Source organism: Leptonychotes weddellii, chromosome 5 (genome assembly GCF_054177405.1).
Source record: "Leptonychotes weddellii isolate Sample4059 chromosome 5, ASM5417740v2, whole genome shotgun sequence".
Lineage (NCBI taxonomy): Eukaryota > Metazoa > Chordata > Mammalia > Carnivora > Phocidae > Leptonychotes > Leptonychotes weddellii.
This window is the reverse complement of record NC_138373.1, coordinates 76,189,218-76,207,403: the sequence shown is the minus strand read 5'-3', so window position 1 is coordinate 76,207,403 and position 18,186 is coordinate 76,189,218. Positions and strand designations below refer to the sequence as shown.

Genomic DNA, 18,186 nt, shown 5'->3' with positions numbered 1-18,186 from the left:
GTGATTTGCTTCCTCATATAAAATCCTGTCAAGATTATATAAATTTGGACATACAGTGAGTTGAGAATCATATTCCCAACTCTAGCAAATTGCAGAGCAATTACACTACTTATAAAAGAGGCTGTTAAAATGTTAACCTAAAAAGTTTTCATCTTCTATCCAACAAAAATCTTACAGAATGAACCTGCTGCATTTCATTTTATTTGTGGTTTATCAGTATTGGGAGACCCTGGAGATTAACATTGTTAACTGTGGCATTTAAGTGACTAAAAGGCACCTGCGCTTTGGGGTGTATTTTTAAGAATAAAATGCGTGTATGTATACAAATTTAACAGCTGCTTTAAACAGCTTAAGGGTAGCTTAGGGGCATCTAATTTCATTACCACAGAATATCCAAATATCAGAAACTTTTTCTTCTCCTCAAACCCTCTTAAGTATGTAATTAAAGCAATTGTTTTCATTTTTCCTTATGTGAGTGACTAAGAGCCTTGTTAATGTAAAGATTGAGGAAGCTTGATTTTATAACCAACAATAAAAATCATGTACAGCGGAAAACCCCTTCTTCTCTTGTCTACAGTCCAACTGAAAGACAAACTCAGGCGTTTTTTTCTGGCAGATGAATGACCCGTGTTGAAGGATCTTAGATGGTGTCAGTGGCTATCTCATTATAGAATGTAATTAATGATGTTGGTTTAAAGAGATACAGTATTTTTGTGGGGGTGGGGAAATTTCCAAGTACAAATGTTAGGCAGTGTGGTATTCACTTGCCAGGAAAGTAGATTTATACAAGTTTTTAGTAAAAGTTATTGTGAAATCATTGGAGATTTTTATTATGGAAATGACCATTCATTCATTAAAATAAGCACTTTGGCTTCTGAGTCTGGTAGGCTTATTTTTTTGGACAAAAGATCCATTCTTTTTGCCAGTGGTCCTCAATATGTCATTGTTATCAGCATGAACAAGTATTTACTGAGTGACTTGTAAGAGTGAGGTATTAGAAGGGATGCAAGGAAGTATAGCATGTACTCGGTCATCAAGGAGTTTACACTTGGCACCATCTCTTTATTTTCCACTCTTCATGATTTAAACAAATCAGCATAAAAGACTCCTTATTCTTCTCCCTGGGCGTTCTTCAACTGGGGGTCCAGCGCACTAGTCTCCACTTTCCTAGGCTGGGGGATAAAGTCACAGTTAGAAGGGGAGGCCAGTCCGCTTGAGGTCCTCAAGTGGCCGTTTCTCCTTCCCTCCTGTGACTGCAGACCTACCCCACTTGCTCGGAGAGCAGTGTGATAGCTGGCTGCTTCTGTAGGTTAGTTGGGGAAAAGGAAGACAGTGTCCTGGGGCACTTCTTGGCTCCTTTAAATGTGAAAGTTTGGGAGGGACACAGCAAGAAAAAGCGAGAGATCTATTGTTTTTTCTTTTTCTTTTTTCTTATTGTGGTAAAAACAACATAAAATTTGCCATCTTAACTAGTAGTGTTAAGTATGTTCACTTTGTTGTAAAGCCTATTTTTAGAACCTTTTCGTCTTGCAAATCTGAAACTCTTCACTCATTAACCAGCAAATCCCCGTTTCTCCCTGCCCTCAGCCCCTGGTAACCATTCTACATTCTGTTTCTATGATGTCGACTATTTTAGATACTTCATGTAAGTGGAATCATATAGTGTTTGTCTTTTTGTGACTTATTTTGGTTAGCATAATGTCTTCGCGGTTCACCCATGTTGTGGCATGTGACAGGATTTCCTTCCTTTTGAAAGTTGATTAATATTGTATTACCATTTTATGTATAACCACACTTTGTTTATTCATCTGTTGATAGACATTTGAGTTGCTTTTAGTCATTATGAATAATGCTGCTATGAACATGGGTGTACAGATATCTCTTAGAGACCCTGCTTTCAGTTCCATTAGATGTATATCCAGAAGTTGATAGCTGTATCATTTGGTAGTTCTATTTTTAATTTTTTGAGGAGCTACCATGTTGTTTTGCATAATGGTTGCGCCATTTTATAATCCCACCAAGAGTGCACAAGGTTCTGAGCATCTTCTATATAGTTGTTGGCCATTTGTATATCCTCTCTGGAGAAATGTTTAAGTGGGTTATTTGGTTTTTTTTGGTAAGGTGCCATTTTGTTTTTAAAATATGGATTGGCAACTTAGAACTACTCACAGATCAGGTGTGATAACACAGAGATACAAAAATGGAATGAGTAGAGTATAGGAACTGCAAAGTAGCCTTACCCATCTCTAGCTATTAACGGTACAGCTTGCTTAGTTGAGGGCTTTGTATTCCAAAGAGAATTTGAGGCCTCAGATTCATTCTCCTACTCTTCCTCTTCTTCCTCGTTACCTATGAAACCATGGGGATAGACAAGATGATAACTGAGGTGTTAAAAATCTTAGTTTTGAGAGTATTGCCTTTTACCACCTGACCTCGAGCTGCCAACATTTCCTTTGATCCTCAGTAATACTGACCCCTAGAGAGAGAAATCTTTGTTGATGGCTAATAAGAAGCACTCCACAAAAGCTTTGTCAGATCTTTGGTTTTTTACTTTTACAAATTTTACTCCTTTTGCTCTGGTGGTATGACCCTCAAATCTTGAGCCTGATTACTTCTTTTACTACTACTCTACGCAAGTCCCTCAGTGGGTATGTTGTACTTTGCCCTAGAGATATACGGCAAGTGTTGTTTTTTAAAAACCTACTCACATGTCCAAAGTTCATCGGACAGCATATTTGTTGTTTTAAATTCACAGAGCAAACAGAACACCCAGTCCAAACTCAGTGAATTTTTATTTCTGTAAAACCAGTTATATTTTTGAGTTAAATGCCAGCTTCAAAGAAGTGTTACCCAACAGATTTGTTTATTCTTTGTGGCTTTCATAGTGATAGTGTGGTAGGAATTAAAAGAAGTAATGTGATTGTGGTGGTTGAGGTTGAAGGATACTGTGGACTGTGCTATAATATGCTTAGAATTACTTGTAGATTTCAGGTACTTGATATTTTAAATTTTTTTGCATCTTATGGATACTATTTGGCAGATGACCAGTCTTCAGGGATCTCATCTTAGTTATATCACCATATCACCCTGTGGTGCTCTGACTTAAAATGCTATAACGCTACTGGCACCTTACGAGGTAAGAAGAGCAACAAGTAAAGTCCAGTAAACCAAAAACGAATGGGTGAGGAATGTGCATGGTCGCCCAGAAAGAGGGAGGAGTTCGTAGTGCTTGCAGTAGAACTCAAGATAACCGGTCCAGTATTGCCTTTGTGCTTGGCTGTCCATGACCTCTGCATTGCTTTCTGGTATGTTGTCAGGTCTCAGTGGAACATTACCAATCTCCTCTTTTGCCAAGGTACTGAGTAGAGCTGAGTGTGTGAACAGGGGAGGTAATGCAGAAGACTAAGGTAACATCAGAGAGTTACTGTGTGGGAAGCTGCCAAAATGTATAGAGCCACCCTCGGTCATTCTTAACCTAGATTATATAGAACTCAAGAATTGAAAATGCATTTGATAACATTATGACAATTTCATTGCAAAAGATTATTTAGGCCCTATGGGGCTTCTCATCACCCATCTCTCTGATTATGGTTGGTCATTTAGTTGTGAAAAACACGACCCCCAGAGAACAGGTAAAGTGAGAATGTAAAACTAACTTATGGTTGGTAATTAGTAGGCCAGAATTCATTAATGTCCTTATTATCAAAAGTGTAAGATTTCCCCACCAAATGATAGCATTTCATAAATTTATAATATATACAGCTATCAGATGTTTTCATTATTTATCCATTTATGTTGCATGGGAAATACATTTTTTAGTATAATTTCATTTCTGGTTTCTAAACATATACAGTGTTACTCATTAACAACATTAACATCATTTGTAATAGAAGTTCTCTTCCCTTTCGGATGCTTCAGAATCCACGTTTTAAACATTCGAGTGGTACATATGGCTCTAAGACCGATTTGGTCACCATTTCTCTGATCTGTTTTGTATTTGGTGGGGAAAGATTTGCTAGGAAATGTGACTGAAGCAATCCTACAATTTTGGCTAGATAGTAGCTTTTAGAATAGCACTAGACTTCATTGTCCAGGTACCTTTTTATCAGAGTAACTTAAAATTCAGTCATAATTTGTGTGATAATAAGTAAGCTTTTTCTAATTAAATAGGGAATATACATTTTGATAGTATTCAGAAATCAATATAATTCACCACATTACCTGTAAAAATAGAGAAATCATATGAGTATCTCAATATATTCAGGAGAAGCATTTGTTAAAACACAATATCTGTTCATGATACAAAGCTCTTAACAAACAAAAATAGAGACTTCCTAAATATGATACCAAGTTCTGGTAAGGATAGAGAGCAAACGGCATTTTCTTTCTTTCTTTTTTTTTTTAAGATTTTATTTATTTATTTGAGAGAGAGAGAATGAGAGACAGAGAGCATGAGAGAGAGGAGGGTCAGAGGGAGAAGCAGACTCCTTGCTGAGCAGGAAGCCCGATGTGGGACTCGATCCCGGGACTCCAGGATCATGACCTGAGCCGAAGGCAGTCGCTTAACCAACTGAGCCACCCAGGCGCCCCGCAAACGGAATTTTCATGTGTTTCTGGTCGAGTGCAAAATGGTACAATTGCTTTGGAAAACAGTTTGGCAGTGTCTTATAAAGATAAGTGTACACTTCTCATATGACTCATCAGCCCTACTCTTAGGTATTTACTTAAAAATGCAAAGTTATGTTCCCTCAAAAACCTGTATTCAAATGGTCATGCAGCTTTATGTGTAATCACCAATAACTAGAAAGAACCCAAATTTCCTACAACTGGTGAATGAATATACTAAGTGTGGTACACCCCTACAAACTATTGATGTATGCCACAACATAGGTAAGTCTTAAAAGCATTATAGTGAGTGAAAGAAGCCACTCTCAAAAAGTTACACACTGTGTGATTCAATTTAAGTCATATTCTAGAAGGGCAAAACTGTAGGTATGGAGAACAGGTGAGTGGTTGCGGGCTTTCAGGGTGGGGGAAGGTGTTGATTACAAAGGAGTGGCATGAGGGAATTTTTGGGGGTGATGGAACTGTTCTGTATCGTGGTTGTAGGGATGGTTACATTTGGTCAAGACTCCTAGAACTGTACACCAGAAAATATGAATTTTACTTCATGTAGATTAAAAATAATACTTTGTTAAAGGTAAGTTCAGTAATATTCCTAGATACGACGTCTGTATACAAAATATGTATTTATGTATAACAGTAATAACCAGAAGATGAAGTTTTGAGAAAGATGATACTTATAATATCACCAAAAAATTCAAATACCTAGGACTAAATAAATCTAATGAAAGATGTCCAAAATCATTACACAAGCTGATTCTAAAATTTATATAGAAACACAAACAGCAAAACAGCAATTATAACTGTAGTTATAATATGTAGTATTATATTAAAGCTTTTCTTATTCATCATACCTCCGATCCAGTAAATCCACGCTTAAGTGTATACCCAGAAGAAATGTGTACTTTTGTTCACCAAAAGTCACAGCAATGTTCATAGTACCGTTTATAACAACTCCAAACTGGAAACAGCCTAGATGGCCTGTCAGTAGAAGAATGGATAGGTACACTGTCATATATTCAGTGAAATACTGTATAGCAGTGAACAGGAGAAGCTATTGCTATTTACAACAACATGGGCTCAAATATAGTGTTGAACGAAAGAGTTTAGACAGGCAAAAACAGGCAAAACGAACCTGGTGTAAGAAGTTGGGATAGCAGTGATGTTTATAGGGAAGGAGATTAATTGATGGGATAGTATATGAAGCCAGCTTCTGGAGTCTTCTATTCCTTGATCAGGATGGTAGCTACAGGGGCGCCTGGGTGGCTCAGTTGTTAGGCGTCTGCCTTTGACTCAGGGTCCTGGGATCGAGCCCCGCACGGGGCTTCCTGCTTGGCGGGAAGCCTGCTTCTCCCTCTCCCACTCCCCCTGCTTGTGTTCCCTCTCTCGCTGCGTCTCTCTCTGTCAAATAAATAAAATCTTTAAAAAAATAATAATAAGGGGCGCCTGGGTGGCTCAGGCGTTAAGCATCTGCCTTCGGCTCAGGTCATGATCCCAGAGTCCTGGGATCGGGCCCCGTGTCGGGCTCCCTGCTCAGCGGGAAGCCTGCTTCTCCCTCTCCCACTCCCCCTGCTTGTGTTCCCTCTTTCGCTGTGTCTCTCTCTGTCAAAAAAAAAAAAAAAAAAAGGATGGTAGTTACATGAATATGCTAACTTTGTTAAGAGTTCTTTGGTTGTACATTCATACTTGTATGCTTTCTAGTATACATGTTGTATTTGAATTTTAAAAAGTTTATTAAGAGAGATTTTGAGTTAACTAGGAGAGAATGGCATCCAGATTGTGTTAGTTTTAGGAAACTTTACATTATCAGTGTTGTAGGAGAGAAAATTATTCCTATCTACAAATAAATAACTAGCTTCATAAATACATAGAGAACAGTTTTAAATTATTTCCTGACTAAATCAACACATGCCTGAGCTGCTTAGGTTTTAATTGCTTCTGTTGCTAGGGAGAACCCCGTTCTTCCTATATCCCTATTGTTTTGTTGTTTTTTGTTTCACAAAATAATATGTTTTTGAAATAAGTCACAGAGATGAAAAGTACAGCATAGGGAATAGAGTCAATAATATTTTAATAACATTGTATGGTGAAAGATGGTGACTACACTTATTGTGGCCAGCACTGAGTAATATACAGACTTGTCAAATCATTATGTTGTACACTTGAAACTAATATAACCTTGTGTGTCAACTATACTTCAATAAAAAAAGAACTTAAAAAAAAGAATATATTTGTGGAAACCATTCTACATCAGTACATATAGACATCTTTTTAGACAGCCATAAGGAATAATACTACATTGATATAAAGATATATTTAACCCATTTATTTACTGACATTGAGATTGTTTCTGGCTTTTTACAATTAGAAACATGTTTTTCAGTGAACAGTATTTCACATATAATGTACTTGGGCAAATATTTATATGGGACAAATTATTGGAAGTAGAATTTTTGTATCTTAGAGTATGTATATTTTTTGTATATTTTAAACTGTTTGGAAATAATTTTAAACGTACAGAAAAGAAAAAATCAACATTTACTATTAACAGTTTGCTCCCTTTGCTTTATCATCTGCTCTCTCTTCATGTATATACCTGATATATTTTTTCCACTTGAGAATAAGTTAGACACATCACGGCCCTTTATCCCCAACCACTTCAGTGGGTCTCCAAAGAACAAGGGTGTTCTACCCATAGTAGAGCTGTCAACTGCAGTAAACCTAACATTGACTTAATACCCTTACCCTTTCTATCACTTGTATTCCAGTCTTGTCAGTTGATCCAATAAGAGTCTTCATAGCATTTTTTCCCTCTAGTACAGGATCCAGTTGAAGATCAGACACTGCATTTACTTGTCATGTATCTTTTTAATTTTCTTTTATTTGGTATAGTTCCTTGGCCTTTGTCTTTTTTTTTTTAAATAACTTTATTGGGATATCATTTACATACCGTACAATTTACCCTTTAAAAAAATTGAGATCTAATTCACAACTATAAAATTCATTTTTTTCAAGTAAAAAAAAAAAAAATCAGTGTTTTTTGGTATGCCCATGGAACCATGCAAGCATCACAACTGTCTAACTCCAGAACATTTTTATCACCCCCCCCCCCAAATGCTGGACACATTAACAGTCATTCCCCATCACCCCCATCCCCCCACCCCAGGCAGCCTCTGGCAAACCACTGATCTTTCTGTCTCTCTAAATTTGCCTATTCTGGGCATTTCATATATACAGATTCATATAATAACGTAGCCTTTTGTGTCTGGCTTCTTTCACTTAGGATAATGTTTTCAAAACTTGTCCATGTCGTAGCAGGTATCAATTTTCATTTGTTTTTATGGCTGAATAATATTCCATTGTGTGGCTATAATACATAGCCATTCATCATATAAATGCTGCTGTGAACATTCTTTTTTTTTTTAATTAATTTTTTTTTAAAGATTTTATTTATTTATTTGAGAGAGAGAGAGAATGAGAGAGAGCACGAGAGGGAAGAGATCAGAGGGAGAAGCAGACCCCCTGCCGAGCAGGGAGCCCGATGCGGGACTCGATCCCAGGACTCCAGGATCATGACCTGAGCCGAAGGCAGTCACTTAACCAACTGAGCCACCCAGGCGCCCACTGTGAACATTCTTGTACAGGTTTTTGTGCCTGTTTTCAATCCTCTTTTACCTAAATTCTCATCTGGGCTTCATATGTCATTATAGCAGTCAGCAGAACTTTCTTGGTCCTTGTTTCCTTTAGGGTTTGTACTGGGTCATGAGTAATCAGACACAATTGTTGGAAGACATGGCAGTTTTGTCATTCTGAAGTGGTCTGTGGACTAAAAAGTTTGAGGATCGTAAATTCTAGGCAGCTAACGTCTGTCTACAACTGTTCTAGGTTGTCCAGCTCTTGAGCGCTTATACCTTTGCCTGCCTTACTGGACCTTCCAATAAAACGGACTGATTTTACTAGGACTTCCTCTTTTACTTTTCCTGCTTACATTTTGTAGGAGATGCTCACAGGCAGAAACGTCAGTGTAATCTTGTCAGGTAACTGTCAGAGTTATAGAGCCGTCCTTCCCTTTCACGCTTCTCTTTAGGTTTATATTTGTATTGGGAGAGGGGGCTGCACGTACCTGGGATCTGAAGGAGGGGGAACTGTCTGCCCTCTCCACCCGTCCCCCCTTCCCTCTGCTAAGTCAGTGCTGCAAACTGCCTGCCTCCTGAAGATGAATCTGTGTTAAGTGTTTCCTGGCAGGAAGCAGCCAGCCTCAGGGTCCAGCTGAAAAGAAGTTGCCTCCAGAGTTTGTAAAAGAGTGTGCTGGCTAGTAATGTCCCCACTCCCTCCAAATTCCTCTTGGCCAGAAGTTATTTGTGAATACAAAGAGATTGTATAGCACCCTAAGGAGTTGGGGTAGGAGAGCATCCAGAGTAAATATAGGTTGGTGAGATTTATCATCTCCTTCTTGTTGACTTTCAGACTTCACTACTAGAAATTCTTTCTCTTGTCCCACTCTTGGAGCACCCCTGTACACAGCTTTACAGGTATCTGGTGCACACATTTTATTTCTATGGGATTGTGTCATCCAAAGATGCCTGGACAAAAAGGTTTGCATAAACCAGATGTTCAAAAACGGTTATATAAGTGAATGAGCCACAAGTTAGACCCAGTACTCAAGGGGGAGAGTCAAATGAGCATTTTCTAGTCTGGTGTTTCTTCTGTTGTACGTTAATAAGGAATATTATGAATAAAAACTTCTGACTCTGGTTGAATGCTACCTTTTCTTTCTTTCCTTTTTTTTTTTTTTTTAAAGTAACTACTGGCACAACCTTGAGAAGGGTGGGGATGTCCTTTATTTAATGTAATAGAGATCGTTGGCTGGAGGCCCAAATCTTGGTTTCCATCATCAGCTTATTAAATGAAGTTTTACAGGATTGGATCAGAGGGAGGGGTTACAAAGGATTGTATGCCCTGTGATTTGCCCTTAGTAATGGGAAATTCCTGGGTGGAGATACTTATTTAACTTCTACTCATTCACAGGTGACCACTGATCTCTGTCTTGTTCTCCCTTCAACCTTAAAAAATCTTTTCCTGATACATCTAAAAAACAGTGAAGAAAGATTGGAAACTAGATTGCTTCGACCATAAACTGTTTTATTAAGCCAGAACAGGGTTCTGTGCCCCAGCATATCCTTGTGGACTTTTGTTGGGTGTGGTAAGTGAATTGTGGTCCTTCATTATTATTGGAATTATAGAAACTATGACATTGAGAACTTGATCTGTGACCTGATGATATGTTCAGAACCCCAGACTTCGAGCAGATATTATAACACATACACTTCAAGATGTAGGTGAGATGGATTTCAGTGTAATGTGTTACCCAATTTCTCCTTTTCTCCTTAAACTCTGCCTTCCAGATGGCCTGTCTTTTGCGACCCTTCCTTGGGAGGCAGTAAAGAACCCACCTCTATCTACTTGTGTAAAAAATACTGATGCCCAGGGGCACCTGGGTGGCTCAGTTGGTTAAGCAACTGCCTTCGGCTCAGGTCATGATCCTGGAGTCCCGGGATCGAATCCCACATCGGGTTCCCTGCTCAGCGGGGAGTCTGCTTCTCCCTCTGACCCTCCCCCTCTCATGCTCTCTGTCTCCCATTCTCTCTCTCAGATAAATAAATAAAATCTTTAAAAAAAAAAAAAAATACTGATGCCTGGGTCCCAGTCCCCAGAGATTCTCACTTACTGGTCTGAGATACATCAGGCTATTTAAGAGTTCCCCAGGTGATTTTAATGTGCAGCCACGGTTCAGAACTACTGTGTTAGCCAAAATGCTCCTCCATTAATCCTGTATTGAGTTATTCCCTTTTCAGCAAGTGTTAAAATTTATAAAGTACGATTCTCCTGCATACTTAACTGTGTTCTGACAGTGACCCTGTGAAGCAGACAAGCTTCTGCTTTCAGAGTTCCTTATTCTTCATGAATGTTCTGTGGGGCTTGTTTCATCATTTTGTTCTCTACTTCTTACATGGCTATTTCTTCTTTTTTTAAAATATTTTATTTTTAAATAATCTCTGTACCCAATGTGAGGTTCGAACCCACAACCTTGAGATCAAAAGTCATCGGTGCCCCTCGCATGGCTGTTTCTCTGCAAATAGTGGTGAGGCTGTCTCTCCTCACAGCCACACATACCACGTGTTTAGAAGGGTGTATTTTTTCTCATCTTTTGAAATCTATTGCTTTCTGTGCCTTTCAGGAGCCTATTAAAATTTGCAAAATGTTTGGTAAGACCTATAGGGCTGTGGAAAGCACTACTCTATGGGAGCTCTGGTTTCTGTTCCATCATTAATGAATTGTGTGACTTTGGGCAAGTGCTTAACATTTTATAAAAGAGATATTATTGACCCATCAGAAGGCGTGCACTAGGAGTGGAATGGAATGCCTGCTTCAGCTTTGAGACTTGAATTCTCTCAGGCTGATATCCCGTTCTTCCCATTATTGGCAATTCCCATTGCTATTTTCACTTCAAACACAGCTTTTGTACCTTTTGTCCTCCAGGTGAGAGAGAGACTGAGAATCAGTAGGTCTTGACAACTGATTGAATGTGAACATTGAGAGAATCAAATGTTATCTTTAGGACCGTGTTTTTCAAACTTGCCTGATCCGAAGAACCTCCTGGGACATTTATTAAATGTCACAGTCTCCACTTGAGACCTCAATTATCAGTCTCCAGGGACGGAGCCTGGGTGATCATTTTTATCATATTTTAAATCAAATTCCTTAAGTGATCCTTGGAGTTAGACAAAACTGAGAAGTTGCTCTATAGGAAATTGAGTATAGTAGGTGGTCAATAAATGAATACATGTTTATTCCACTAATCTATTTAATTTTTCTTCCTCGAGTTTTACTTTTTTTTTTTTAATTTTATTTATTTATTTGACAGAGGGAGAGACAACGAGAGAGGGAACACAAGCAAGGGGGGGTGTGAGAGGGAGAAGCAGGCTTCCTGCCAAGCAGGGAGCCCGATGCAGGGCTCGATCCCAGGACCCTGGGATCATGACCTGAGCCGAAGGCAGACGCTTAACGACTGAGCCACCCAGGTGCCCTGAGTTTTACATTTTAGCTATGGTCCATAACCCCAGAATTCAGAAGGACAAACGCTTTTTGCAAAAGAAAAAACTGAATGTTTGCGTTTTGCTTAGAGGGCCTTTCAGTCTCTGATAGTTAGTGTTCTGTGATGCTTAACTATATTGATAGCAAATGGTGGTAGGTTTCTTTTGTATCTATTTGAGAATCTGTGCAGTGAGATGAAACACTGGAGCCTTGTAAGCATTATCGTTGGGAGTCTGTGCCGTGGACTACCTTTTATATGAGATGGTGAAACTAGGTATTTTGGTATTTAAGTCATTGAGTTCTTAATGGACAATACTGTGGTCTGCTTTCAGATTACTGCTTTCAGTATTAATTTCAACTAAATTTCACTTGTGGCAAACTTATTTTACTTGTAATGATTGTGCATTCAGTTTTAATTTTGTGGTCTTTGGTATTGGAGGTTACTTTTGGAAAAGGGATATTGCCCTGTACTAAATTGTATATGTTTATATTGCTTTGTATGGAATACATATGAATGCTTCACACCTTGAAGCAGGGCTGTTGTAGGGATATGTGATTAAATTTTTAAAAATCTCTAATTTTTTTTCACACTACTAAGTCACTGTTGGATGAATCCCATGATTCTGTATTAAAACTTACTTTGATTAATGATTCATACAAAATAATTACCTTCTTCTTCTGAATAGCATGAGCATGACATGAGTTACCACTGATTAAAATATATATGCCTTAGATTTTTTGTTGAAAAAGATATATATCTTTTATATATGCATATATGTACGTGTGTGTGTCTGTATGTGTGTGTATGTGTATAATGGAAATGTTAGAAATTACTGAAAAATATATAGGAGGAAGTCACCCATAATGCCAACATTCAGCATCTACCTCTGTTCGCATTCTGCTTTACTTATTTTGGCCTTTTAAATATGACTAATTCTTCTGTTTTAACTATTTTTTTTTTTTAAGATTTTATTTATTTATTTGACAGAGAGAGAGATAGCGAGAGCAGGAACACAAGCAGGGGGAGTGGGAGAGGGAGAAGCAGGCTTCCCGCCGAGCAGGGAGCCTGATGCGGGGCTCCATCCCAGGACCCTGGGATCATGACCTGAGCTGAAGGCAGACACTTAACGACTGAGCCACCCAGGCGCCCCTAATTCTTCTGTTTTATGAACAGTGACCTAACTAGTAAAACTTGAACCTGTTGCTCATTTCGCTTGATATTGGCTCATCTGAAGCAGGGACAGAATAGGGTATTGAGATATTTCTGGATGTTTTTATTGTAGAATAACTTGATAATGTACTCTAAACAGCCATTTTCATGGACAGCTTCAGTCAGGAAGTCCATTATTTAATAAGGGTATATTTTGTGCCAGGCATACTCTTGGATTTACAACATCACCAGTTCCTTAGGTCTTTCCTTTCCTGTCGGATTTTATAGTCCTCACTCTAGGCAGAGCCCATCTTTAGACAACGAAAATTGTGTAGGTTATAACTAGTCAGTCTCCTTGCTTCCATTTTCTCCTTATTTCAATCCATAGAAAGTTACGGCTGAAATTCTTCCAGCAGTGTTCTCATGTTCTGTTCATAAAGCTCGCAGTGGCTTCGGTGGCTTTAGACTTCAGGAATCCACACCGGCCGGCCCCTTCCACTTGACCAACTAGTTGTGTTACTCGCTGTTACAGTCTCTGCTCTAGCCCGGGAAATTTACACACAGCTTATCCCTCTGCGTGTTCTTCATCTGGAATTTTCTTCCCTCTTCTCTCTGGCAGTTCATGTCCCTGTTTTCCTTCTTTGACTTGCTGTACACCTGCTAGCATGTGCAAATGTCATTTTTTCAACTAAATAACATCAGGGGCTTTCCATCCATTCCGGTTCCCCCCCCAGCCCCCCACAGTGCTCCATATTGTTTTAGAAACCTAAGTTAATTCACCTTAAACCAATACAGACACAGGTATTTTTCAGAGCGGGAAAGTGTCCCCTGCTTACCTGCTGCACGTGGCATGTCTGAACCTGACTGACATCACACCAGAATGTAGTACCATCCAAAAGGTGACAGAATAACTCTTAGAAAAAAAAAAAAGAACCAGATAGAGAATAGGAACACCATCCTCTTACACTGTCATTCTTGAGCAAGTGTTTTCAGGAAATCTGTTTTTCTGGACTCATGGGTATTTATTTTATGCTGTGGATTATAATCCATTACTGTTTATTTTGCTATTTAAATTGTTTGGGAAATCCTTTTTAAAATACGAGCCAATAGAACTGGGAGCTGAGATAGGGGCCTGTAGTTTCTTAGTTTTCCATTCTACCTTTTCTTCTCTTTGAAGATCCTCGGGTTGGGCTTGGGCTCAACCGAGAAGAGAACTAGTGGCCCCCTGAGGCCAGTGGTACAGGAAGAAGGGCAGGGCGGGGACACTGCGGGTGCAGGTGTCAGTCAGACTGTTGATGAAGACAGCTTCGTCCACACGTGCAGAGCTTACTTCTCTGCTCTAAAAATCTGAGCACTAGGGACGCCTGGGTGGCTCAGTCAGTTAAGCATCTGCCTTCGGCTCAGGTCGTGATCCCAGGGTTCTGGGATCGAGTCCCGCATCGGGCTCCCTGCTCCGCGAGGACCCTGCTTCTCCCTCTGCCTCTCTCTCTCTCTGTCTCTCGTGAATAAATAAATAAAATCTTTTTAAAAATAAATAAAAATAAAAAATAAAAATCTGAGCACTAGATGACAAAATAATTCAGATCTTGTTCATTTTCTGAGCAATCTAGTGTGGAAACATTGAGAATTTGTGTCTTCCTCTGAGGTTTAGAGAGGGGTTTTACCTGTAGCACTTGAGAGCTGGTGGGAACAGAGGATACTAAGTTAATCATCTCTCCTCAGTATAGCCATGTGTGAACACTCAACTGGAGAAGTTTCTCTCTCCCCTCTGAAATAAAACTTTTTATTTTACAGTAGCAAATAAAAGAGTTCCAAGGTTGATTGAACACCTGAGTCTGCGGATGACTGTCTCAGAGCAGTCTGGAGCAGTTGTGGGTGCTCCTTATAATAGCAGCCCTTATCCAGGGCCTTGGCACTTCTCCCCCCACAACAGAAAGCAGATCCGTGACAAGGGCTTAACTGGAGAAGAGTCTTGGTTATCATCATGAAGGGAGAAATGATGATGAAGGGGAGAGGGAGGGAGGGAGAGGGAGATAGGGGAACAGCAAAGCCTCTAAGAACCAATAAGAGCAGGGAAAGGACAGTTAGATGATGGGAGGGAGCCAAATTACCGGGAAAAGCTAGACGGTGAAAAGGACAGAATGGAAAAAGTCACTCTAGGATGAGGACAGGGAGGATTCGGATTCTTATCGTGGCTGCTCGGTCCCCTGGCTGTCCTGTGGCGCTGCCGTTCTTCGCCCGGGTCCTGGCCTTGCCACCCACTTTGCCCTGTGGTACAGCTTCCTGATACCATTAGGACCCCGGGCCCCAGAAGGGGAAGTGTGAGGACAGATGCAGTGACTTAAATTAGCATAGCCTAGAAGCCTGGAGTGGACAGTAGTGCTGCTGCCGCCCCCTCTTCCTCTGTCCCTGGTCTCCCTCCCCTTAGTTTTCACCTGGTGGAGTCACAGGCCGCGGAGGGGGCTCCTGGTGCCGTGGGGCTGGCAGAGAAGTGGAAGTCATTGCCTTGGAGCAGACCTCGGAAATCCTTCTCCACAAAACAAATGATCTGGAACAGTTGCCCTGCTGTTTGTGGACCCCTTGCCCAGGAGTTACATTTTGATGTCTGTATTGTAGGACATAAGCTGTAACTCCGTAACGTGATGGCTTAACGATCAAATCAGGCCTGGAGTGCTGTCCTGTGGAAGCAGCTCACTGAGGCCTGAGATGCGTTGACCGTGACATCATCATGTCCTTAGTGAAGTAGTCCTTAGATGTTAAGTGATATCAGGAGTCCTTCCTTCGCAGGTGAGGAAACCACAGACTTGGGGATGTCCGGTGACTCTTGCTGTGACGTGTTAGTGTCTTTGTAGAGGAGCTGAAATTAGGAACAGGGTCTCCTGAATCCTCTCTTGAGTCTTCTGGTCCACGGTGGTTGTTTTTAAAAATGATACACTGTAAAACCTCACTTGTTTCTAAATTCCCAGATTTGTTTTTGGCGTCGAGGGCAAAGAAAATGAGCTGGCCTCGGATGGAGGTGATCGGCACAGAGGGGAAGAAGCCTGTCGTGGAGGTTTTTGCGATTGTAGGGTTACGGAGCTTCTGCTTTCACTGTTAGTGGAGCTGAGCAAGGGGCCTGCAGCTCCCCCGGGCCTGGCTGCTTTCCTGAGTGGGCGGCCCCAGAGTTATTTTTAGCCTCAGGGCCTTGGAAGCAGGTGTGGTCCAGGCTTGAAGGCCACGCCTGGAATGTGTTCAAGTCTTGCTGTGTGTGTCTAGGAGCTCAGAACAGTGAAGAGACTGCTGTATATACTTTGTTAAAAGAATTTGTGCTTTTCCAGTGAGAGGAATCAAAGTCCTACTGGGTTTCATTTGTGATGCTTTAAGCAGGTTTATTTTGGAAACTTTATAAATTGAAATACATTTTAAGAGTGTTAGGGAATATATTAATTTTTAAACTAGCTATAAATTCTTCGTGTACAGAAGAAACCTTTCATATTAAGAGTCCTACCCCAACTGACCTACTGAAAGTCCAGGTTTATAGTCCTAAGTGTGTGATTTAAAATTTAATTTTTCCTGTCTCCCTCCCTCCAACATTATTGTTATTGAAAATAATTCTTTGTAAGTTCTTTTGTGAAGCAGAAATGCAGCTTTTACCTTGAGGGTAAACATCAGTTTTCCTGTATTGTATTTGCTCATCTTTTTACCTTGTTCCACCCCACACTTTTCTTAACAGTCCTGATAAGGAGCAACGTACAGGACTGCTGTAGCCACATTAGTGGCTTTGTCCAGTCTTTGTCATGCCCTTTTTCTGAGACTTTTTGTACTTCCCAAGATTGTGGAAAATAATATAATAAATATTACCTTTAATTACCCAGCAAAACTATTGTGACATTTTGAATGTACCTGTCCTGTGTGCATGTATGTGTGTAGCTGTTTGAGGTTCTACTTTACCTCCTGTTTTATAACTTGATTTTATTCTCTTCATGTATCATGACCATCTTTCATTGTTAAGAGGTATGCTTTTACACCATGATTTAAAAATGCTGCATGGTACTGTGTTGCAGGATTTATTATAATTTGTAAGTTACTTAGTCCTCTTCTGTTACACATGTAGGTTTTTTCCCAGTATTTCTCATGTGTCTTTTAACTGAAAGGTGAAGCATTTTCTTGGAAGTCACTTTGAAAACATCCTTGTAAGCCATGTTGACATTATTTTCAGGAGAATATAGTTTGGCATTCTGGTTTTACTTATTTTAGTATTAAGGGATTTAAAGTAGATAATATTCCAGAATATTTTACAAACTTGGGCTCAAGTGGGAGTGATGGAAGGTTTGGTGTTGATGGTTTCTAATTGTTTTCCATTGTTTGTTCCTAAAACCTCCTGATCTTCTTTGGAAAAAATTAAATTATATCCTCTCTTCCACTAGACTGTGTTCCAAATTGTCTAGATGTCTACCCTGGTCTTAATATCGTTAGTAATTTCACTCTTTGTCAGGAGAGTACACCTTATCTTTCATGTAGTGGAATTTTGTTGTATTGGGGGTGGAGTGGGCTAAAAGTGGTGCATGGATAAAGGTTATAAGCTTACAGTAGTGTTACCAACCCCTTGAGTACAGTTATCTAACTTACAGAGTCCTTGTGCTAAATATTTGATACACCTTCTGACAGGGAGAACTCCTTGAACGCATTTAAAAAGTTTTTAATTTAAAGATCCTTTAAACTCCCTTCTTGTTCAGATGCGTTCAACCTATATCTTGTTTAACCTGTCTTTGATATTTTACTACATTCTATGATACATTTGCTACATTCTACATTCTGTGCTATAAAACCAGGATTCCATTATTAGGTACAACACATTTGTAGAGTTGGAAGAATTGTATTAAATTAATACTAATAGTAATCTTTCTTATTACAGTCTTTTCATATAGAAACTTTTTATTCATTTGCCAAGGAATGCACAATATAGGAACCTCAGCTTCTCCGTTTGAAGCTTTAAGAACAAACTATACCGAACGTGTGTGTGTGTGTGTGTGTGTTTTTCACACTGAAGTTAAATGTTTGAGTGCCTGGAAATGCTTCATTTCCAAAACATATAACCGTCATTCTGAAGAAAGACGGAGCACCTGCCACGTCCTCTGTTAGCCCTCGCCCAGTTCTGCATTACCTTGGCCAGTACTGTATTCATTGGCCTCAGGCCTTTGACGTAGAGAGCCGCAGCCTTCCTGGTATCCACGCCTCACTCTCCCCTCCTCTTGATTTATACTTCACCATCAGAGTAAGACATTCTCTGACTACTCTGTCAAAAATTGCAGCTGCCCACCGCAGCTCTCCGTCTTCCT

At 39.8% G+C, this 18,186-nt stretch overlaps 1 protein-coding gene across 5 annotated transcripts in view; it reads left to right on the top strand.

Annotated features, from left to right (window-relative positions):
* The window catches only part of DUSP16 (dual specificity phosphatase 16), a 96,029-nt gene that overhangs the window by 29,021 nt on the left and 48,822 nt on the right, over positions 1-18,186 (top strand). Inside the window, exon 1 of one of the 5 annotated variants that reach the window (XM_081821243.1) lies at positions 9,677-9,826. The exons of the other annotated variants lie outside the window; for them this stretch is intronic. The gene's annotated coding sequence lies outside the window, so the exon portion shown is untranslated. Of the gene's footprint in view, positions 1-9,676; positions 9,827-18,186 lie in introns of those variants that run through there. 5 annotated transcript variants of the gene reach the window in all.